Source organism: Notamacropus eugenii, chromosome 5 (assembly GCF_028372415.1).
Source record: "Notamacropus eugenii isolate mMacEug1 chromosome 5, mMacEug1.pri_v2, whole genome shotgun sequence".
Lineage (NCBI taxonomy): Eukaryota > Metazoa > Chordata > Mammalia > Diprotodontia > Macropodidae > Notamacropus > Notamacropus eugenii.
Window position 1 is genome coordinate 415,571,783 of NC_092876.1, and position 24,158 is coordinate 415,595,940.

At 38.7% G+C, this 24,158-nt stretch overlaps 1 protein-coding gene across 2 annotated transcripts in view; it reads right to left on the minus strand.

The window, feature by feature from the left end:
• CRYAA (crystallin alpha A) overlaps positions 1 to 24,158 on the minus strand; it is a 78,770-nt gene that overhangs the window by 15,017 nt on the left and 39,595 nt on the right. Inside the window, exon 1 of one of the 2 annotated variants that reach the window (XM_072614844.1) lies at positions 20,915 to 21,002. The exons of the other annotated variant lie outside the window; for it this stretch is intronic. The gene's annotated coding sequence lies outside the window, so the exon portion shown is untranslated. Of the gene's footprint in view, positions 1 to 20,914; positions 21,003 to 24,158 lie in introns of those variants that run through there. 2 annotated transcript variants of the gene reach the window in all.

Here is a 24,158-nt window from a genome sequence, read left to right on the forward strand (position 1 = left end):
CAAGCTGACATCATCACACCTGTGCTTTGGGAAAAATCACTTTGGCGGCTGAATGGAGGCAAGCGATCCCCACAGTGGGCTATTGCAATAGTTCCAGCATGAGGTGATGAGAGCTTATATCAAGGTGATGACAACATCAGAGAAGAGAAGGGGGCATACCTAAGAGATGCTGCAAAAGTGAAATCAATAGATCTTGGCAACAGATTGGATAAGAGGGCTGAGGATGACATCTCGGTATAAACCTGAGGGACTGAAAGGACAGTAGTACCCTAGACAATAATAACAGGAAAGTTTGAGAGAGGAGAGGATTTAGGGGAAAAGATGATGCATTGAATTTTGTTCATATTGAATTTAAGATTTCCGCTAGACATCCAGTGTGAGATATCTGAAAGCCAATTGTATATATGAGGCCGGAGGTCAGCAGAGGTTAGACCTGGTGAAATAGATTTGAGAATCATCAGCACAGAAATTATAATTAAATGCAAAGAAGCTGACGAGATCACCAAGTAAAATAGTATGAAGGGAGAAGAGAGGATGCAGGACAGAACAACAAGGGATGCCTATGGTTAGAGGGCATGAGTTGGATGAGAATCCAGCTAAGGAGACTCAGAGGGAGCAGTTTGTTAGACAGGAGAAGAAACAGGAGGGAATGATGTCCCAAAAACCTCAGGAGAAGAGAGTATTAAGGAGAAAAGCAATATCAAAGGCTGCACAGACATCAAGAACAATGAGGATTGAGAGAAGATCATTAGATATGGCAATTAAGATATCATTAGTAACTTTGGAGAGAACAATTCTGGTGGAATGATGAAGTCAGAAGTCTGATTTTAAGGAGTTAAGATATTGAGAAGACAGAAGATGGAGGCATCTATTGTATACAGCCTTCTCAAGGAGTTTAACCACAAAAGGCAGAAGAGATACAGGATGATGGTGAGAATTTAAGACTCAAGAAAGTTTTTTGATGATGGGGAGATATGGGCATGTTTGTAGGTAGCAGGGAAGGCGCCAGTAGACAGAGATTGAGAATAAGTGAGAGTGAGGATGACAGGGAATAATCCATGGGAGGAGACAGGATGGGATGGGATCACTTATGCAGGTAGAGGGGTTTGCTTTGTTAAGGAGTGAGACTCCTTCTTTATATGAGACAGGGGTAAAGGAGGACATAGAGAGAGAAGTCATCCAAGTGACATAAGGAGAGAGAAGGGAAAAGAGGGAGCTCCGAGCAAATATCCTCAATTTTTTCAATAAAATGTCAAGCAAAGTTCACTAAAATGTGAGGGTAGGAGAAGGAGGATTTGAAGAGGGATGAAAAAGTTTGGCAGAACAGTATGGTGAGTGAGATAGTGACTTAACTGGAGTGGTATAAGATTGCCTAGCAGAAGTGAGGGACTGGTTTAGGTCATGTAACATAAATTTGTAGTGGATCCAGTCAGAACAGTTGGGTGATCTTTTCCACCTTCATTCAGCAGCAAGTATGAAGGAGAGAAGGCAGCAGATGGTGTGATGATAAGAGGGCCAGACAACTAAAAAGAAGACAATGCAGATTCAAATTGGTTCACCAAGGAGTCAAGATAAAGAAAGAAGGAGAGTGCAGATAGTACAGGGGTGATGATGACTCAGGAGAGAATTGAGGGGTTGAGGGATTGAAGACCATAGTGTGGACAAAGAGCAGGGCTTGGTACTGGAAGTCAGAAGGAAAGGTAATAAGTCAAAAGACTGTGGTCAGTCCAGGACATTTCAGAGTTCCTGAACATAGAAGTAGTTTATTTGAAGATGATGGTAAGATCAAAGGCATGGCCATCTTTGTATGTGACTGAGGTGGGATAGAGGAGAAGGTCATGGGAAATTAGTAAAAATTGGGGAACTGAGACGTGTTTGAGGTATTATTCGTGTGTATGTTGAAATCCCCTAGTATGAGGGTAGGAGCTGGGGAGGAAATAAAGATTATGAGTTGGTTTCTGAACTCATTGAGGAAATAAGGGGAAGTCTGTAGACAAAAGCCACCAAACTGAACGGTAAAGGAAGAGAGGTTACTGAGTAAAAGTTGTAAGGGGAAAGCCTGGAAGTGGCAATGGAGAGAAAGGAGTATTCTTACTTTCTTGTGAATTGAGAAGAATGAAAGTCCTGCCAGTGCTTGATAGGGTGGTCAGGAAGGTTGTGCCATTAGAAGGGAGCTTTTCTCAGTGAGAGCCAGAAGATGGAGGGAGTGGAAAAGGAAAAAAGATTTAGGATGGGTGCAAGTATGCTGCAAGATTTTTGTGCCTCCCAGAGGAGTTTAATAGGTCTCTGAACTCACCGGCAAGCTCAGCCCTGGTTTTATATGTGAATATAGGCTTCCTACCTGATCGAGTGACACTGAGCTTCTTAACTGATCTATTAATCAGATAGACTATAGTGCTGAACTATATGTATATAAGGATAGTCCCTGGTTTGGTCAATATCGTAACTTTTTTGCTGAGCCCAATCAGTTATGTTTAGATACACAGAGAAGGGAACCTCCCCAAACATCCTATCATATTTAGATCCAGCAAGTTTGTGGCTCATTTCTGGGTTGAGAAAATTGTTCAGGCTACGTGGTCAGGACCTGGACTGGAATGAGGCTACATGCTTGACTAATTGTATTTTGGGGCTGCATAGGTATAAAAATTTAGGTCATATTGCACATGTATGCATAACATTCACATGTATATATGTACATCATATATGTATGTCATGTGTAGATAGATAGATAGACAGACAGACAGACAGACATATCTTTGGGCTGTTGTGTGGTTTGTCCTTCATTCTTGAAGAGGATCATGACATCAGAAAGATAATGACATGATTTGCAAATGAATTGGATTTGAGTGAGGGAGGGCTGTACAAAGCCTCACTTTCTCCACCAGAGCCGTCTCGGTCCAGCGGTCAGAATGACTTGAGATGACCCAGGATGCAGTGGGAAACCTTGGCCTTTTTAAGCTAAAGTCTTTCAGGGGTCTCATTTTGAGTGAAGCAATGCCCATTCAGTGAATAGGCCTGTTTAAGAAGTGAGTCAAGGGATGACCCCCTACAATAAAAACATACAAAAAATCAATCCAGGAGGGGAAGACCCTCAGGGTTGCTAGCCAAAAGAGAAACAATTATTATTTACATTCACTCTGAGCCAGGAGGGCCCAAAAAGTACCCATTAAGTAGTGTTTGGGCATCACTTGTCCAATCAATGAGAGCCCAAGTGAATTGGGTTTCAGGAGTGGACTTTGAGAATGAAATCTAGCCCCAAGGTAACTGGGTAGGTTTCAGTCATCAAAATTTATCTTCTTTGGGCAGAATACCCTCAGGTAAGGGCATGATACTCCATGGGGAGAAAGGAAAGCAGAGGAGAGGAGTAAAGGAGAGGAGAGAAGAAGAAAGGATGGGCTAGGTTAACCAACTAGAACTGGGTCCCCACTGGGGTAGCTTGGTCTACTCACAGATTTGGGCTATATACATAATATATGAATTCTTTTAGCAAAGAAACTAACTGCAGAGATTTTCCCTAGTACACTGTTTCTTCTTATTTCTAACTACATGAATTTTGTGCAAAAACTTGGATTTTTATGTAATTGATATTGTCCATTTAATCTCTTGTGATGCTCTAGATCCCTTTAGTCAAAAATTCTTTTTCCATCCATGGTCCTGAAAGGGAGCTCTTCTAATTTGTTTATGATGTAATTTTTTAATATTAAAATCACATATCTATTTAGATTTATTGCTCTAGGGTATGAGGTCTAAACCTATTTTGTCAGACTTCTGTCTAGTTTTCCCAGAAGTTTGTTTTTAAAAATGTTTTTGTTAATGTCTCTTTTTTATATCATTATAATTTCCTACAGAATTCCCCCCTCTACTCTCAGAGAGCCATCCAATATAATAGCATCTTTTCAAAGACAAAAAGAAAGAAAAAGAAGAGGAAAAATCAGCATAATTGATTGTCTGAAAATGTCTGTGTGACGTACAAAACTCGTGGACCTCCCACGCCTTCCAGGAGATGCGGTGGGAGGTGTCACTTCATCTCTTCTTTCAATGCATGCTTAATCGTCATAATTTTGCAATACATGCTTTTGATATTTTTCGTGGTTGTTCTTTTCATTTATATTGTGGTTCTTGTGTATATTGTTTTCTTGGCTCTGCTTACTTGGCATTCATTCATGAAGACCCTTCTGTGCCTTTCTATATTTATCACATTTGTCATTTCTTACAACTCAGTAATATTCCATCACATTCATGTACCACTATTAGTTTAACAGTTCCCCAACTTGATGGGCATCTACTTTGCTTCTAAGTCTTCGCTATCACAAAAAAGTGTTTATGTGTGTGCACAGACACACACACACACATATATACATATGTGTGTATATATACGTATATATACACACATGTATATATATATATAAGTGTATATATGTGTATATATATATATATATATATACACATAGAGAGAAAGCAGGGGGAGAGAAAGAAGAGGGAATGAGAGAGAGAGATATGTATATGGAGAGTTTCTCCTTATTGATGTCTCTCTTGGGGTACAAGGCTAGTCATGGAATCTCTCATTCCTAGTAATGGAATAGTCATACAAAGGGTATGGATTTTATTTGCATTATTCCAAAGTCCAAAAGATTGTATTGATTCATAGCTCCAACAATGAATGAGCATGCCTATCTTCTCACAACCCTCCCAACACTAACAATTCCCATATTGTGTCATCTTTGCCAGTTTGCAGAGTGTATCCCAGAAGTTTTTGTTGAATCATAAGCATTTACCCCAGTAGCTGGGATCTTAGAGTTTATTGAACTCGACACTACTATGTTCATTATGTTCATTTGCCTCTATGTTGCCTGCCTAATTTGTTCCACTGATTAATTTTTCTACTTTTTAACCAGTAATAGATATTTTTGATGATAATTGCTGTTACTTAGTTTAAGAACTAATATTGCCTGTGATGCCCTTTTCCTTCCCACTTTTTTGCATGATTTCCTTAAGATTCCTTACCTTTTTGTTATTTTTTTCTACCTATAGTTTGGTATGACATTTCATCTGTAGACTAATTTAGATAGTATCATCATTTTTTTATTATATTGGTACAGTCTAACCATGACAAATCATGAAAAAAAAAATATAGCTTCAATTCATTGTCTGTTTCTACAAAGTATTTTCTAGTTATATTCATATAATAATTCTCATGCCAGTGTGTGTGTGTGTTTGTTCTTGTGCGCCAAAGAAGACCATGCCATCACAGAAATAATGACATGACTTGCACTTGACTTTCTCCTCCAGAGCCATCTGAATCCAGTGACCAGATATTCATCAGGATGACTGGAGATGACCCAGGATGAGGCAATTGGGGTTAAGTGACTTGCCCAAGGTCATTCAGCTAGTGAGTGTCAAGTATCCAAGGTGAGATTTGAACTCAGGTCCTCCTGACTCCTGCACTGGTGCTTTATCCACTGCACCACCTAGCTGGCCCCAATTTTTATGTGTGTGTTACTAGCTGGATTTTCCAATATATTTTATATATTCATTAATTATATTGAATGAAATTCTTTTTATATCTTTTCTTGCTATTTGTTATTTCCATTAATTTTTTTATTTGATTCTATAGATTCATCAAGTAAGTTATCATATCATCTGTAAAAAAAAAAATTATAATTTTATCTCTCTTTGCCTGTGATTATTTCCTTCAATGTTTTTACTTGCCTTATTGCTATGGATAGCATATCTAGAACACTGTCAAGTAGCAGTAGTGAAAATGGACACTCTTGTTTTACCAGGGGATAGGGAAAGGAAGAAGCATTTATCAAGCACCTGTTAGATGCCGGGCACCATGCTAAACACTTTATAAATGTTATCTCATTTGTTCCTCACAATAACCCTGAAAGGTAGGTGCTATTATTGTTTACATGATTATTTATATTATTATTTTCGTTATTATTTATATTATCATATTATATTGTTATAATAGATTTACATTATTATATTTATATACTATAATATTACATATATAATTATTATTGTCCTTATTTGTAGATGAAGAAACTGAGGCAGACATAGGTTAAGTGACCTGTTCAGGTTACAGAGCTGAGACCAGATTTGAACTCAGATCTTCTTGACTCTAAATCCAGCACTCTAGCTGCCTAGCTGTCTTTGTCACTGATCTTATTGGAAAGGACTCTAACACTTCTCCTTTGCACATTATGCTAACTCTTGGTTTTAGATTGATACTATTTTTTCGTATTAAGCAATGATCCAATTCTTCTTAAGCTTTAAAAGATTTTTAATTAAAAGTTTTTTCTACACATATCATGTAGCCATGTTATTTTTATTATTTATATCACTAAGATATTCTATCTTTTTATAATTTCCTTAGTATTGAACCAGTCCCGCATACTGATACAAATTTAACTTGATCATAATGTAGTTTTTATATATATTTCTGTGATCCTCTTGCTAATATTGTATTCAATCTGCTTGCATTCATATTAGTATATAGTTTTCTTTCTCTTCCTTATCTGTCCTAGGTTTACCTTTCAGAATTAGAGTTATCTTATAGGAATTTGACAGGTATCCTTTCACTCCATTTAAAATTTTTTTTTGTAAATTGGAGTTATCATTTTGTGAATATTTAACAAAATTCACTTGTAAATCTATTTAGTTGAAGAGTTCCTCAAGGCTTGTTCAATTAATTTTCTGAGATCAGATAATGTAAATTCTCTATTCTTGTTCTGTTCATCTGAGCATTTTTGTTTTCACAAATATTCGTGTATTTCTTTTAAGCTATCAGTTTTGTTGGCATGTAATTGATTAAGACAGTTTCTAGTAATTTCCTATATTTCCTCTTCATTTGTTGTAAATTTATATTTTTCATTTTTGATATTGGCATCCTGGTCTTCCTTTGTTTTACATTACTAATTACTAATTGGTTTTTTAGTCTCCCCAAAATACAGTTCCTATTTTATCAATACACTAGTATTTTTTAAACTTAATTTTTATTTTCAATATCATTTATCTTAGAATTTTCAGAATATATATTTTCAGAGTATGTATTTTTTACAATGTGTATTCTTGTATGTTGTTGGCATTTCTTTTATTTGTTGTTTCTTTGGTTTTTTATTTTAATGACATGCCAAAGTCATTGATTGATTCTTCCACTCCCTTGTTCATGAAAGTATACAGAGATATAAAAATTTTCCCCAATTACTGCTTTAACTTCATCCCCAAAGTTTCAGTATGTTGACTTGTTTGATGTAATTTTTTTATAATGGAAATACAGTTATCCTTTCCACATCATGGCTTTTCCCATAAAAGTTTCAATATATCACTGCTTGGTATAAGAAATTAAGTGGGAATTTTGGGGGAGTTTTGTAGAATCCACAGACAACAGGCAAGGCCTATAGACAACCAAGAAAAAGTTCAGAAACTCAGAAATGCATAAAATATGTGTATGGTATTATATAATATCAATATATTTTATCTTTTCATACCATGTGAAAGGAGAGCCAAGGATTTTACTTGAATTTTTCAGATCACCAGGGCAGGGAGAGTGGGGGAAGAGGGGTGTCACTGTGCCGCCAGCCCCCTATGATGTGGAAGAGATAACTGTATTGTTTTGGGGTTTTTTTTACCTACTAATTCTTTATGGCCAAAGTATTTAGTCCCCATTAAATCTGCACCCTCTCTTCAAATCCTCTTTATGGAATTTTGTATTGTTATCTGCCAGCTTGCTGCCCAGTTATGATAATAGGCGCTAGCATAAATGTGGGCAGCTGGGTGATACAGTGGATAGAGTGCAGATTCTATAGTTAGGAAGATTCATCTTCTTGATATCAAACCTGGTCTTAAATACTTACTAGAGTATGACCCTAGGCAAATCACTTAACCCTGTTTGCCTTAGTTTTCTCATCTATAAAGTGAACTGGAGAAGGAAATGGCAAACCACTACAGTATCTTTGCTAGGAAAACCCCAGATGGGACATGAAGAGTCAGACAGATCTAAAAATGACTGGATAACAACAATAAATTATTTATGTCCATTTACCAATGGAGAAACTGAGGTAGAGAGCGGTTACGTGCCTTGGCCAGGGTCACATAGGTAATAGTGTTTGGGAGCACAATTTAAACCCAGGTTTTCCTGATTCCAAGCCCCCTATCCACACTACCCAAATAAATAAGGCTCATATCCAGAGGAAGACAAATTTAATCTATTAGTTCCTTTGGGCTAAATAGCTACAGCACCTGTTTGGAATTAAATGGTCATCTTCCCCAACAGAATTCACCTGTATATGTGTAAGAATCCTTCTGTGGATGTCAGTCAGTGACATTCTTATGAGACACTGAAAACAGAAAACAGAGAAAGTTCTCCAGCTCAGGGGGGCACATCACAGTGAGACAGAGGTATGGCAACACAATTCAGAGAAAGTCACAGAAGTAAGAAATATATATGGTTCCTTTGGCTTGGAAAGGAACTAAACGTTAAATGTGAAGCAGAAAATTCCCTGCGTTTGTCACTCCTCTCTCCTTCAAATAAATTAAGGCCTGAAGGAAGCTAGCTGAAAATCACCAGAGTTAATGGGAAACAGTATCTTAGCTCATGTGGACCTAATCAGCCCTCACTCGATTTTCTCTCCCACTGCTCACCATAAGCCTACTTTCAGAGAGCTACAATTCAGTTGTATACCAACTAAACCCCAACTCTTTTCACACAAAGACAGATATTTGTGTTATCTAAAGAATTATATAATGTCAGCTGTCTGCCCTGGTACAGCCAGGAAGGCTTAAGGGTGAATAACAATTCTCTTTTTCCACTTCACTGTTCACTGAACAAACCCCGTCTGTACTTTCTATGGCTGGAATCATTGTAATGGAATCAGTGGTGAAATGTCCCTGGGGTCAAGCTCTGGGACCTGTTCTCAGACAGTCAGCAAGTCTGTCTCAACTCACTGTATTTTCATCACTGTCCTGCCAAAGAGAATACCATGTTCACCACATCTCTGCTGCCCCAGCACAAGGAAGAGGAGGCAAGTTGTGACAGAAAAGAGGCATTTCTCAGGCAGGCAGTCTGAGATCTTAGCAACAGTTAAGTTTGGGGGCAATTCTCTAGCCCACAGATCTCACAAGGCTCCCAACCCTGTAACTCTTTTCTTTTTCAAGTGAAATGCAGAACCTCTTCTGAGTTCTCTCCCCAGCCCACTCTGGCACTGACTGCTACAACCTTGGGGTGCTGAGGCTGGTGCTACTCTCAGGAGCTCAGGAGTTCCTCACCAATGTGGTTCCCCTTGATCAGACAGTAGATCCAGTACTTAGCAAAGACATTTACTCAAGTGACATAGTAAGAACCATAGTTGTAAAGCATTTCTCCCACACACACAGGGAGAAGTACTACCTGAGTATACTCCAGTTACAGTCTACAAAGATAAAAATAGTGATAATGACAAACACTTGTGAGGATACATATGATCAGAGCAACTCACTCCTCTGAAAATGCAGCTGAGCCTCAGTGTTCATTCTTTCTCCAGAGGGACCTTATAAAGTTCACTACTTAGCTGGACTGGTTCCTTGCAGGACACAACATGTCGGCTGGGACCAACCTGAGCAGGAGCCTGCTCCTGGTCTCATAGAGAGGATTCCCCATACACCTTCTGGAGGACTCTTACTGGGAGCCATGGAATGTCCCACCATGCAATCATCCCATCCTTGGTATTTACAATGTTTTTTCACAACTCATCTACGATGTGAGCTACAACACCATCTCATCATAAACACCAACTATGCCAAATGTTAAAGGCAGACCTAAACCAACACTCAGCTCAGATTGCTGGAATAAAATAAGGCACTTTCAAGTCACTAAATAAATTTAACACCTTAAAAAACAAAGAAATTTACTTTGCTCTTATACAGCAAGGATTCAATGACACTTAGATTCTCTGGATATGCTCCCTTTCCCTTCCATGAGCAGGATATGGTGACTCATGGTCTTCAAAAATCCACCAATTCAGAGAAACCTTACAACTCCACATTGGTGGAACTTTTTAGGCCCTTAGGTGACCAGGAAACTTCATCAAAGGAGACAGAGGCCAATTAAGTCTCTGGGATAGCTTTGTTGACTTTTAAGGAAAACTAATTTCCGTCCTATTTCAGGGAAATAAGGAAGCCTGGTCCTTTCACAGAAGGGCTACATAGGCTTCACCAAACTGCCAGGGCCCATGACACAAAACAAGTTAACACCTCCTGGTCTAGAGGCAATAAAATAGCTGTGCTACACCTGATCTATACTGTGTATTGTGTACCTTTCTACTTCCCATTCCCTTTGGGAGCAGACCCTAGACATGAACCTAAGTTTTAGGAAAAATTTCCTGGGACTCTCAGGAGATAACTAGATAAATAAAATATTTATTAAATACTTACCACATATCAAGCACTATGCTATGCTCTGGGAATACAAACACAAGCAAACAATGTTGTCCTGCTCTCAAGAAATTTACATTCTTATCAGCGAAGACAACATAGAAAGTTGATCTGGAAAGTGATGGGGGAGGTACCAGTAGCATGGGTCATAAGGAAACAGTCCAGGAAGTGAAGGTCTGGGGCCCAGCAAGATGAGGCAATGGAGCCCAGATAACTGATATGGTAGACATGGAGCTGATGGTCCAAGTATAGTCAGCATGGCATGGTTCAGTTAAGGAAGGGGATGTAAAGAACTAGAGAATATAAGAAAGAGCTAGAATGACTGACTTCTCATTAGAGGCCCAGCTCCCCAAGGCTCAACCTAATCTAGGTTGGTTCAGAGCTGAGAGGTCCCTTAGTGGAGAGAGAAAGGGCACAACTGTCCAACCGCCTGAGTTCAGTAGCAGTTATGTTAAATTCGTGAATCCGAATGTCGCTTCCTTTCTCCTAGGTACTGTACTTAGAGTCTGAGTGGCTTCCACTAGATACTAAGTCTTAGAAGTTAAGTCTTCTCTAGTTGTAAATAATTGAAAAGATGAATAACACTCAAGTTCCAATCAATATTATATTGCTATCAAAATATAATTATTTACTAGAGAACAATAAGAATCTCTCAAATCTAATTTCTACCAGATGTAATCTCAATCTGCAACAGTTTTTAGAAGAAATAGAATACTGTAGTAGAAACCTGAATCTCTTCATCCTAAACTTTACCTTCCATAAATTACTACTTACCAAAGAGGGGCAGGTAGGTGGTGCAGGGTAAAATACCACTTCAGGAGTCAGGAGGACCTGAGTTCAAGTCTCCCCTCAGACACTTGACACTAACTAGCTGTGTGACCTTGGGCAAGTCAGTTAACCCCAATTGCTTTATCCTGGGCATTCTCCAGTTATCCTGATGAATATCTGGTCACTAGATTCAGAAGACTCTGGAGAAGAGAGAGCTGGTGACCTGCACAGCTCTCCCTCACTCAAAACAAAGTGAAGAGCAAGTCATGTGATTATTTCTCTGATGGCATGATCTTCTTTGGCAAAGAAGGACAGACACACACTTACCAAAGGGGTTACCATCTTTTGTTGCAAGGAAAAAGTGCAGTATGAGTAGTCCCCCAATGACATACATCTCTAACTGGTAAAACACACACACACACATACATACACACACACACACACACACACACACACACATACACACACACCCCTCTTAGTCTTAACCTCAACCTAGTCCCTGGTGAGTCCTGAGTCTGGTGCAGGAGTGTTAGGGGACAAGGGAAAAGAGGGGGAAATAGGGAAGTAGCCCTTCATTTCAGTTCAAGTGAGATCACATAGTTTGTACAAGCTCTGATTACTTTCTCCTCTAGCTATCAGCCCCTAAGGTCTCCAACAGAGTAGATTCTCACTGCTGACTAGAAAGACACTGAAGAGCCACTGCAGATCCAGTCGAACGGTGAGAGGTAAATGTGATGAGCCAAGGCAGAGACTGCATTTCACCCTTATTTTGGTGAACTCCTACCATTCTTTAGGAATGCCTGCCTCAGTACAAAAGACTGGGGATGAAAAGTTAAGATTAAGGTTTCAGGACTCATTAGGAGCAATGCTAGCCCTTTGGGAGTTTCAAAGACAGCACTGATGGCTTTGCTTTTTCTGTAATAAAGAGTCCATTTAATCCACGTATGAATGTGCAATCATTTCAGGAAATTAATAGATAGAAAAGCCATTAGAATATCAGTATCATATGGCAAGCATAAATCAAATAAATTGTGAATTATTGTTGGGTATATCTTGGCTATGGCAATAAAAAAGAAAACTAAAAGATAAGGGACCTCAGGAAAGAAAATGGCTTGACAAGTGATTCTTGACATAGACCTGAGAGGTCAGTCAGTCTTTCGTAAGGGCATACAAAATGGCAGGCATTGTTCTAAGCTTTGCAGTACAAAGAAACACAAAAAAATCTGCCCTCAAGGTGCTCATGATCTCATTGGGGCAACAATGTTGCCCCAATATGTAAGCCACTAAGTAAAAGATAAATTGGATGGTTGTTGTCCTTTCTTCATGAAGAGGACCAAAATGACATCACTATGTTAGAGTCAAGTTATAGTGTGTCCAGCTGCGGCTGATCAGACCAATATGAACCTGGGATGTTCTACCACAGGTCAGGCACAAATAGTCCATGTGAACATTTGGGGTGGATTCTCTAAATTTTCTCTCACACCAGAGGTAGTCTTCCCAAAATATACCCTACACAAGATAAATAAGAAATACTCAACAGAGTGAAGGTACTGGAATTAAGGAGGAATGGGGAAAGGCTTCCTATAGAAAGTAAGATTTTAACCGGGACTCTTGGCTGAGGAGGATCAAAGAGTATGGGGGTGGGAATGGTACAAAGTATTAGAAGAGTAGAGAGGTAGGTGAAACATTTTAAGAAGGGCCTTGCACGTCACACAGCAGTCCTGCTCATACCTCTTATATGGGAGGAAACCAAAAAATCTTAAGCTGAGGAGATCCTCTTATGAGAAGCTATTTCAGCCCCACCTCACCTAGGAAGCATACAATGCACTTGTTACACCATGGGTTTTTCCATCCTTTTATGTAACAGTCTTTATGCTTCTTTGTGACAAAGTAAAGAAGGTCCTCCAGTGGATGAAGCACCTCCCCCAAGTTACATATGTATAACTTCTTATAAGCAACAGGGCTTATGAGAAGTATAATTTCTCCTAGCTAGAAGGAAGGACTGAAGGGTCACTGGAACTGGGAATTGCATGGTACAGAGTAGTCCAGGAAATTTTGAGTATTGTGGAGAGGATGGCCAGCTGATGGACAATTTGCATAAGACTCTCCTCATTGATAGAGAATGATTGCTATGTTCCCCTCCTGAGTGAGGAGTAGAGTCAGTGAAAGCTTAACAGAAGAGAGATTCTTGGTTATTGGATTCTACTTTCAGACAGAAAACACTAGGTTACATACTTTCTTCAGGTCCCTGAAGGGAGAGAAAGAATGGGAAGAAACTGACATGTAGAGAGCCAGCACCTTGGTCATTTCCCTACATCCACCTTCCTACACTTCAGGGAACATCCTCTTTGATGAGATCTGAGGTTCTCTCTCTTGGGTGAGCTGAATTATCTTGTTCTAGGAGAGCTCATTTACTCGGTATTGTCTGGCACATTCTCATATGTATATCTCCTTTGATTTTTGCTTTTCAATCAACTTGGGTAAATGAGATTACTCTTCATTCATTATGAGTGTTCACTGTGACATTTTGTAGGAAAGGAGTCAAGCCTTGGATATATAGCCTGGGGCACTCCTCTATTAAAGAGAGTGGTCAGGAGTACAGCTTAAACCTAAAAGGTATTTCCTAACTAACAGTATTTAAGGGAATAGACACAAAATTCCAGTCTGGTATTCCCCCTCTCTGAAGAGCAGGGCAGGCAGCCTCTGGCCCCAAATGGATTCCCCTCCTGAAAGGAACACTTGGAAAATGGACTGAGGGGGAGGAGATACTCTAGCTATCTATTCCTGTTTTCCTTCCAGACACATCTCAACAGACACATGTGAACACATATAACCTACATGGACAAAACAGCACGTAGCCTACCACACATCCTATACAAATGACTGCTAACTCAAACTCAATACAAATCCTGACATGAAGGAATTTGGTTCATGTATGCTTTTACAATAAATTTTGTCTCCAGATAAAGATAAGGTGATATTTACTACATTGTGTGTGTTTTCTACAAAGGAGTAGGCCACACAATAGGGAAAAACAAAAGGGAATCAGCCAATACTGAATCTCTCTCTCTCTCCTTGGATACACAAAGATCTGCATATGCTCAGGCATACTTCGTTTCTTTGGACTTCACCGATATTACGTTTCTTCCAAATGGACAGCTTGTGGCAACCCTGGGCTGAGCAAGTCTGTCAGCACCATTTTTCCAACACGTGCTCACATTGTGTTTCTGTGTCACATTTTGGTAATTCTCATACTATTTAAACTTTTTCATTATTGTTATATTTGTTACGGTGATCCGTGATCAGTGTGACATTTGAGGTCACTATTGCAATTGTTTGGGGGCACCACAACTTGCACCCAGGTAAGGCAGTGAACTTAATAAATGTTGCATGTTCCCCCATTTCTCTCCCTCTCTTCAGGTCTTCCTATTTCCTGAGACAGAACAGTATTGAAGGTAGGCCCATTATTAACCCTACAATGGCCTCTAAGGGTTCAAGTGAAAGGAAGAGTCAATCCATATGGCAAACTTCATTCCTGTCTTATTTTAAGAAATTACACCTTCCACCGACAAAAAGATTACCACTTGCTGAAGGCTCAGGTGATGAATAACATTTTTTAGCAATAAAGTATTTTTAAACTAAGTTATGAACATTTTTAGATATAATACTTAATCGACTACAATATAGTATAAACATGTAAATATGACTTTTATATGTGCTAGGAAACTATAAAATTCATGTGACTTCCTTTACTAAATATTTACTAAAATTTACTAAATGCACAATATGTCCAAGGTATGATTGTACAGTAGTTCACACTAACTGATCAGTCAATAAGCATTTATTAAGTACCTTTTACATCTCAAGTACTGCTCTGTATTGAGAATACAAAGACAAAAATGAGATATTCTCTGTTTTCAAGTAGTTTAGGTTCTGTTGGTGAAGACAATGTGTATGCATATGGGGATATATAGAATAAATACTATGAAAAAATTCATCCTGTCTTTGGGGGTAGAACACGTGGAGGAAGAATGACTTTGATTCCCAAAGAATTGTGTGAAGTGCTGAGAAATAAACCATGAGTGAGTCTATCCAAAAATATGAACTTAAACCTTGTGCTATGATATGGTGGGATGAAGAAAGGTATCACCAGGGATCTGAAGTACCAAGGCAGCCACAGCTGCTCCAATGGACCAGATCTGTTACCTAGCAAAGTCGCTTGTCCCTCTTCCAGCTGTCCCAGTATGTTAGCTTTTGTTCTAAATCTATTACTTTCAATTAATATCTTATTTACCTACTATGAAATCTGTTGGCCAGAAGAAATGTTGAGTCGTGTCTCTTACGGAAAGCTTACAAATTAGAGATAGGGTAAGGCAGAACGCATTTTACTCTAGGGACATGAAAGGTTTGGTCAACTGTAGTTGCTCTGGTGCCTTGGATCTATTCAAACAAAGGAAACAAATGTTAGGCCATAAAGATCTAGAACATGAATTCAAGATTCAGATACTCCTAGAAATAAGTCACAAATCAGTGAGCATGGCAGGCTGTGAGGAGTGAACCATGGGTATACTTTTATATTCAAAGTGGCAGTTGCCATTCTTGATGGGCCAGATTCAAAAGGAAAGTTCCTTCCCCTATGACAGAAAAGAACTCAAAGAAAGTCATACCTACACTTAGGAGCGTTTATTTCCTCTCTTCGAGAGAATCTGGCAGATTATTCTCCATTTCCTGCTAGTACCTGTTGCCTACCATAAAAGCTACATTTGCACAGAAAGCTTTAAGGTATAATAAAGTCTAGGAAAGTTTACTTTCATTTTCAAACTGGTGGCCACCATTTTGTGAATTGGGGTTCAAAAGAAAAATCCCTCTCCCCTAAGAGAAAAGAAATTAAAGTTATACCTAAATTAAGGAGGGAGTTCCATCAACTTCCATTCCCCAACCCCAGCCTCACCCCAGACAGACTGACAGACAAACATACACACACACACACACACACACACACACACACAACTAGCAGATTAGCCTGTCTTGCTCACTAGTGTTAAGATTTAAGGTAGTTTAGGGAAATACTGACAGGTTGGTTAGTTGTTTGTTTGATTGGTTGGTTGGTTGAGAGAAGGCACTCGCAATTGATGAGCCAGGAAAGTCTTTGGGAAGAGAAGGCAGTGCTTGAGCAGAATTAAAGGAAGTAAGGGACTCTATAAAGCCAGGATGAGGATTAGATCCATTCCAAAAATGGGGAACAAACCATGCAAAGGAACAGAGACCAGAGAGAGAGAGAATGCCACGTGTGAAAAATAATGAAATCAACTTGCTTAAACTGTAGGAAAGAAAGCAATACATGATATAGTTAGAGAGGTAGGTAGAGACTAAGTTATGAAGGGTGTAAAGAGCCAAAGAAGTTTATTTACAGGCAACAGGGAGCCACTGGAGTTTATTAAGCAGAGGAGTGACCTGGTCAGACTTTGTGCTTAAGCAGTACAGAAAAAGAATGCTTAGCAAGGATGCAGTACCCAGTCAGTCAGTAAACAAGCATTTATTAAACATATAAAAGCCAGGCCCTGAACTAAGCACTGAAGATACAAAGAAAGATGAAAAACTTTCAGGCTTTCAGGATGAAGACATTACAAAAATGACAGAGGTTGGAGAGTGGTTGACCTGCCTGCTGCCAGTATGAAATGTCATTCAAGACATAGAACCATATGGTCTCCCTAACTAAGGACAAGCCAGTACTGCCTACCTGGGCTTCTTATGCCAATTAGCACACTTACCAACCCCATATGGCTCTCAATCTGTCCCTAACTAGCAAATTGACCCTCTTGCTGCATCTTAGGGCAAGAGAACTGCCTCTGATAAGCAACAGTTTCATCACCATTTTCCTAACTGCCAAAGTTGGGCATCCCATTTCCCAGCAGCTACGTTTATGACATATCAATGGCACTCTAGGAAGCAGGAAGGCTCTCTGGTCTAACAGTTTCTTGGATCTAGTGTCCAGAAAGACTTACCCAATAAAGACCACTTTCAAGCATAGTCTTGACTGACCTTAGTTCAGTTAACTAAGCCTTGAGGTCCCTGACCCCTCAGAGAGGTCAATATACCCTGGGGAAACAGCTCAAATGCCAGGTCTTTTCTCTTGAATGGTTCTGACAGCTTTACAGAAAGGGCATGAGGGGACACAGATAATACTGTTGGGCGGTACCTTCCTTTCTAAAAGCACAATAAAGGTGAAACTGTCACTGTATAACTATGGTTAATGTATATTTACCTGGATAGGTGGTAAACCTCAGTTCCCTGATGAAAGTAACAAAGAATCCTTATCCAATAACCAAAAGGGCCCCCTCCAGCAGAGGCCTCTGAAGGTGTAGAATTTTCTATTACATTCCCAGTGGGGCTTCTAGGGAAGATGTTCTGTCTGGTAGGTCAGGAACACTGCTAATAAGGCACAGGCAAGTGTTGGTAGCAGCACTGACACCAAGACAGGCTGCATGCAAGAGGGTAAGCGACTGCCTCGCTATTTTGCTTCATATGACCCTGACCCGTGGTGAAGAATTGATTTTGCGGGAAGTGTTCCCATCTGTGCTGCAGATCTGGTGTTGTCTGGGCTGTTACCGAACACCTTTACATCAGGAGACTCACTATGAACTGCAAAGGTTTGTCATCATTCATTAACCCCCACAGATCATTCAGATCCAGGATATGGAGTACAGAGGCTAAGACAGGGATTTCTGGTCTTTATTCTCTTCCACATTTGGTCACTTGTTTTTAAGGTCAGCTTTCTGTGTGTGTGTGTGTGTGTGTGTGTGTGTGTGTCTCTCTCTCTCCTCTCTCTCTCTCTCTCTCTCTCTCTCTCTCTCTCTCCTTTTTCCTTCAGAACAAGCTATTCTAGACTTCTCACATTTTCAGAATTTTTGTTGTTGTCCAGTTGTGTCCAACTGAACTGGACAATAAGCTCACCAATACTGTCCATGGGATTTTCTTGGCAATGATACTGGAATGCTTTGCCATTTCCTTCTCCAGTGGATTAAAATGAACAGAGGTTAAATGACTTGCCCAGGGTCATGTAGTTAGTATGTGCCTGAGGTCACATTCAAACTCAAATCCTCCTGACTTCAAGCCCAGAGCTCTAACCACTGAGTCACTGATACCTCTCTCTAAAATTAGGGTTTTATATGTACAACCCTAAGCCATTATGGAAGGTCCTCTAGAAGACCGTTAGGACCTTGCCTTCAAGAAGCAGGATGTTGTATAAAATCAGTCACTGATGCAGAGTCATTCTGTAGTGACCCTAGTTTTAAACTTTTTTTTACCTTGGCTACCTACAGCCAGCATGCAGGAGAGGGTGAGTCCTTAGCCTTAATGTCATCTCCCTATGAAACCATATTAGAGAGAGAGCTGAGGTGGCACTAATCCCATCTCCTCATAAGCATGTATACAATCAAAAATGCTTTTGCCCTTATATAGAAGTTGCTTAGTCCTGTCTTTAAAAGTAATGTATAGCAATCTACTATTTGATAAACCCAAGGATCCCAGCTTCTGGGATAAGAACCAAAAATTGCTGGGAAAACTGGATAACAGTGTGGTGGAAACTAGGCATTGACCAATGCCTGACACTGTACACAAGAATAAAGTCCAAATGGGTACATGATCTAGGTATAAAGATTGATACACTGTTGATAGTGTATTTATCAGATTTATGAAGAAGGGAAGAATTTTTGACTAAACAGGAGATAGAAAGCATTATGAAGTGCAAAATGAATAATTTTGATTACATTAAACTGAAAAGTTTTTGCACAACCAAACCCAATGCAACCAAGATTAGGAAGGAAGCAGAAAACTTGGAAAGAATTTTTGCAACTAGTGTCTGTGATAAAGGCCTCATTTCTAAAATATAGAGAGAACTGAGTCAAATGAATAAGAATACAAGTCATTCCTCAATTCATAAATGGTCAAAGCATACAAACAGGCAGTTTTCAGAGGAAGAAATTAAAGCTATCTATAGTCATATGAAAAATGCTCTAAGTCACTATTGATTAGAGAGATACAAATCAAAACAACTCTGAGATACCACATCACACCTATCAGATTGGCTAACATGACAAAACAGGAAGATGATACATGTTGGAGAAGATGTGGGAGGGTTGGAACACTAATTCATTGTTGGTGGAGCTGTGAGCTGATCCAACCATTCTGGAGAGCAATTTGAAACTATGCCCAAAGGGCTACAAAAATGTGCACACCTTTTGACCCAGCAATACTGCTTGTAGGACTGTATCCCCAAGAGATCATAAAAATGGAAAATGGTCCCACATGTACAAAAATATTTATAGCAGCACTCTTTGTGGTGGCCAACAACTGGAAATCAAGGGGATGCCCATCAACTGGGGAATGGCTGAATAAATTGTGGTATATGAATGTAGTGGAATACTATTGTGCTATAAGAAATGATGAACAGGAAGACTTCAGAGAGACCTGGAAAGACTTATATGATCTGACGCTGAATGAAAGGAGCAGAACCAGGAGAACTTTGTACACAGCAACAACCACAGTGTGCGAGGATTTTTTTTGGTAGACTTAGAACCTCATCGCAATGCAAGTACTTAAAACATTCCCAATGGTCTTTTAAGGCAAAATACCTTCCACATCCAGAGAAAGAACTATAGAATTCAATTGTAGAATGTAGCAAATCATTTTCTTTTGCATTGTGTTTTGGTTTGTTGTATGATTTCTCCCATTTTAATTCTTCTATACAACATGACTGTGGTGAAAATGTATTTAATAGGAATGTATGTGTGGAACCTATATAAAATTGTATTCCATCTTGGGGAGGGAGGGGGAGGGAAAAAATCTAAGTTATAGGGTAGTAATTGTAGAACACTAAAAATAAAAAAAAAAAAAGAATCAGAATCCATTAAATAATTTTCTTTATCAACAGATCAGTAATAGCATTCATATAAAAAGTATGTAAGGATTCTTCCAATAGATAAGCAAACAAGCCATACCCCAGGGTCTGTTTAACATAAAATTGCTTTTTGCACATTCAAGATATGATCACTAAATGAAATAATGATGCCAAAAACAGTGTAATGTAGGTTGCCAGTGTTGCTTCTCAGATGACGTCTGTGAGGTCTGGGGTAGAAACAGAACTAATGGTATGAGGGATGCTACTACTCCCAGAGCTCCTGTGCCTCTCTATTATGCTTTTATGGTAATTATGTTAGTAGCCCCTTTATTAATCTTCCTGTTTCCTCTCTCTCCCTTTTCTAGTCTATACTTCCCATAGCTGTCAAAAGAATGTTTCTAAACACAAGACTCCCCATGATACCTTCCTTTCACTAACCTTCAGGTTCTCCTTATTATGTGTAGGATAAAATATAAATTCTTTAGCCTAGCATTTCAGGTTCTCTACAATCAGGCTCCAATCTACCTTTCTAGCATTATTTTATATTATCCTCTCTCAAGAATCACCAACTTTGCTACCCAAATTTGACAGACACTCTATATCTTGACTCTGAATTCATCCAATCTGTCCTTCATGCCAGAATGTACTCTCACCACAATGCTTTGGTGTCCCAGGTTGAGGTCTGACAAAGATTTCTTTTAGAATTTGATAAGCTAGCTTTCTTCCCTTCTATCACCTCTCTCCATCCCCTACCATGTAGATAAGACAACTTCTCCTAAAAACCAAGCAAACTGTCCCCAAAATTGGCCCAGTTAGCTAAGGATAATTACTTACCTGTTGATGAAGTTTCCTTGTGCCCTTAGGCCCTATTATTATACTTTCTGTTCATGTAAGGGCATAAAATGGCTGAATATCCTTCCCCTTCCTCTGGTTAAGTAAATCTCTCTTTGTTAATTGTTAGATGGACTATGAATGTAGCATTTCATTCCAATCTTAGATCTAAACTACCAGGAAATTGGCCTGGTCAGCCCTGGCCTGCAGCATATTTGGCAGGGAGGATAATTAGCATAAAGTGTCTTCCTAGAATCTCAAATTAAAATGCCAATTTATTTTCCCCTTGAACCATTGGCATACTTAGTGGTTTGGTTCTATAATCTATTAGTATACATTTCAATTACATTGTGCTTTTCATGGAGTCTTGTGTTGGCCTATACAGTATTGTAAATATAGGGGGAAATGTTCCAAGTGTAAACGGATGACTTAGAAATCCAATCTATACACAAGCTGAAGCCTGACTATAGAGTAAACTTTATTTTAATGCTTTCCCTCTAGGATAACATTTTTTCTAATGATAAAGTGACATAATTAAATCTTTACTGAAGAAGTCACTAATTCCATATAAAGCTTTCTGTTTATACAGTTTTCTAGAAACTCATTCTTTTGGAAATATCCTAAAGAATAGGGATAGGGACTAGATCTTTGATTTTATCACCATGGGAAGCTTTTAGTAAAGAATTTCCTTTATCAATACAACTCAGCGCCTTCTCTGCAACTCCTAGTCTTAGCTGCCTAGGCCACTGAGATTAATTCATTTGCCCAGGGTCATACAGCCAACATGTGCTAGAAGCAGCACTTGAATCAGTCTTCCTGACACCAAGGATAGCTTTCTATCCACTATAACACATTACTTCTCATAACTGAGAAAATACATTATATTACATATGTGTACATATATATATATATATATGTAGATAGATAGATAATATTAAAAAGTTCCCATTGTGGTATAAACCAAACACCAACAATGCAATCAATTTCTTTGACTCCAATTGCTCTGTTGGATAACGCTGTAAAAACTCCACTTGACAATAAACATAGACAAGGAATGAGAACTTAACAGTTTCACTTGAATCTTCACTTTTTTCTTATTCAGAAACCCAGCTGCCAATCTGTTGTTCATGAATTGAGAGATGGGAACATTCTGGTCTTCCATTTCATATTTTAAACCACCCAAAAGGCAGTTGTGGCTCAAGTAAAATTATTCACATTTAACTGTCTTTCCACATTAAGCTACAGTGTAATCTAGCTCAGATTTAGCAAACCAAATGAATTAGCAACATTTTATCACAATCAATTTGCATATGTAATACAAGTACATTTAAAAGGAAACAAATTGGAAAAAATGCTATTCTCCTCAGGACACCTAGGCCTAGAACGTGATTAACTTTTTGAAAAATTCTCAAATCTTCCATTTTTTTTTTGAGCCTCTGTACCTAGGTACAGCATGGTTTTGTCATGGAACATCAACAGCTGGAGATGAGAAAACATGGTAACTGTTACTAGGGTCTATCACTACAAGGGAAAATAACTGATTTGTTAGCCCTGTGATGATTGTGTGTGTGGTTGTGGTTCGTCTTCTGTTCTTAAAGAGGACCATAACATCAGGAAGATGATACCATGACTTGCAAGTAAATTGAATTTAAGTGAGGGAAGGCTTTGCAAATTCACCAGTCTCACATTCTCCTCCAGAGTTATCTGGGTCCAGTGGCCAGATATAGATCAGGACAACTGGAGATGGTCCCAACGACTGTGAGCAAACTAAGAAATGCTTAGAACCATCTAAGTTAAAAACTTAGTGGAAATATAGAATTCAAGAGTAGAAAAAGACCCTGACTTGTATTTTTCAAGCCTCAATTATAAATCTGTCTGTATTGAAGGACAAAACTCTTCTCACTCCATTGGAGCATGATTTTTGGAAAATAGTTTCCCAAATACTTTAGAGAGGAAAGGAGGAAGAAAAATATCTTCTAGAAATATGTGTATATTGTTTATTACTTTACTACGTGTTTCAATTTAATGTATTGCTATTGCAATGCACATTCCTTTCCTGATCTGTTAACATGGATAAAAGTTCATTTAGTTAATTTTAGAATTTTTCAATAGAACTGGTTGGGTACAAGACATGAGATATGTCAAGTGAGGCAAATTATATAATTGAAAATATCTTCAAAAACTAAATCCTAAGACAGGTAAATTTCAGCGTAAACAGAAAACGGGTTACATTTTACCAAAGGAAAAATCAGTAAGGGAAAAAGAACAAATATATTATCAATTAATCATGTTCCTTCTCTTTCTTTAACATGAAGATCAGATGCTGATTCATGCATGAAACTTATCCTGATACTTCCAGCTAGAAGTTATTTCTCTCTATCCTGTCTGTGCACTCACTGTATCTAATCTCTCTGATGCACTTATCACAGTCTGACTTATGATAACCCACTAAAGAGAAGAGCCTGCCAAAAAGCTTAGGTATTAGGAAATCAACTCATTCCTCTCAATGTGCAGGTGAAGGAGGCATCTGTCTCTTTCAACACTCCAGCTTGCAAAGGCAAAGCCAGAAATCTTTCAGAAAAGAATGCCCCAAACTTGGTACTTATCTATCATAGATGTGATTCTAGCCAAGACAATTTATGAAGAACAAGCCACAAAGCTACTAGAATTAATGGAAAACACTGTGTATGTGTGTTATGTCCTCACTGGATTATAAACTAACAAAAGGTAAGAACTGTATCTTCCTTTTCTTTTATCTCTACCACTTAACACAGTGATTCCCATGTAGCTGAATTGAATTAAATAGAACATATCTGGAGGTATGAAGGACACAGTCCTCAAAAAGTTTATAGTCTGGTTAGCGAGACAAGGCACACAAATATAAATCATATAATTGATAGTGCCAAACAGTAGATTATACCACCAAATGAGTGGTACAGACAATAAGCATGATAGAATTCAATGGATGGAGAAATCATCATGGACATGGCTGGTCTGGAAACATTTTAACAAAGTTACAGAGGTGAGGAAGAAATGGCATTTAAAGGATAGTGATAAGACTAAGTAAGCTTAGAGAGGAGTTGATAGGGGAGTAAAGGGAAATATGGTTAGAAAATTAGGTTGTAGTTTGCTGGATTGTAGAAGGTGATAAATACCATATTGAGGAGTTTTTGCTTTTCTCACTTAGTTGCTCCAGCTGTGTCACTGGGAAAGCTGTTAATGAAACTCAACATTCTACCTTCTGTAT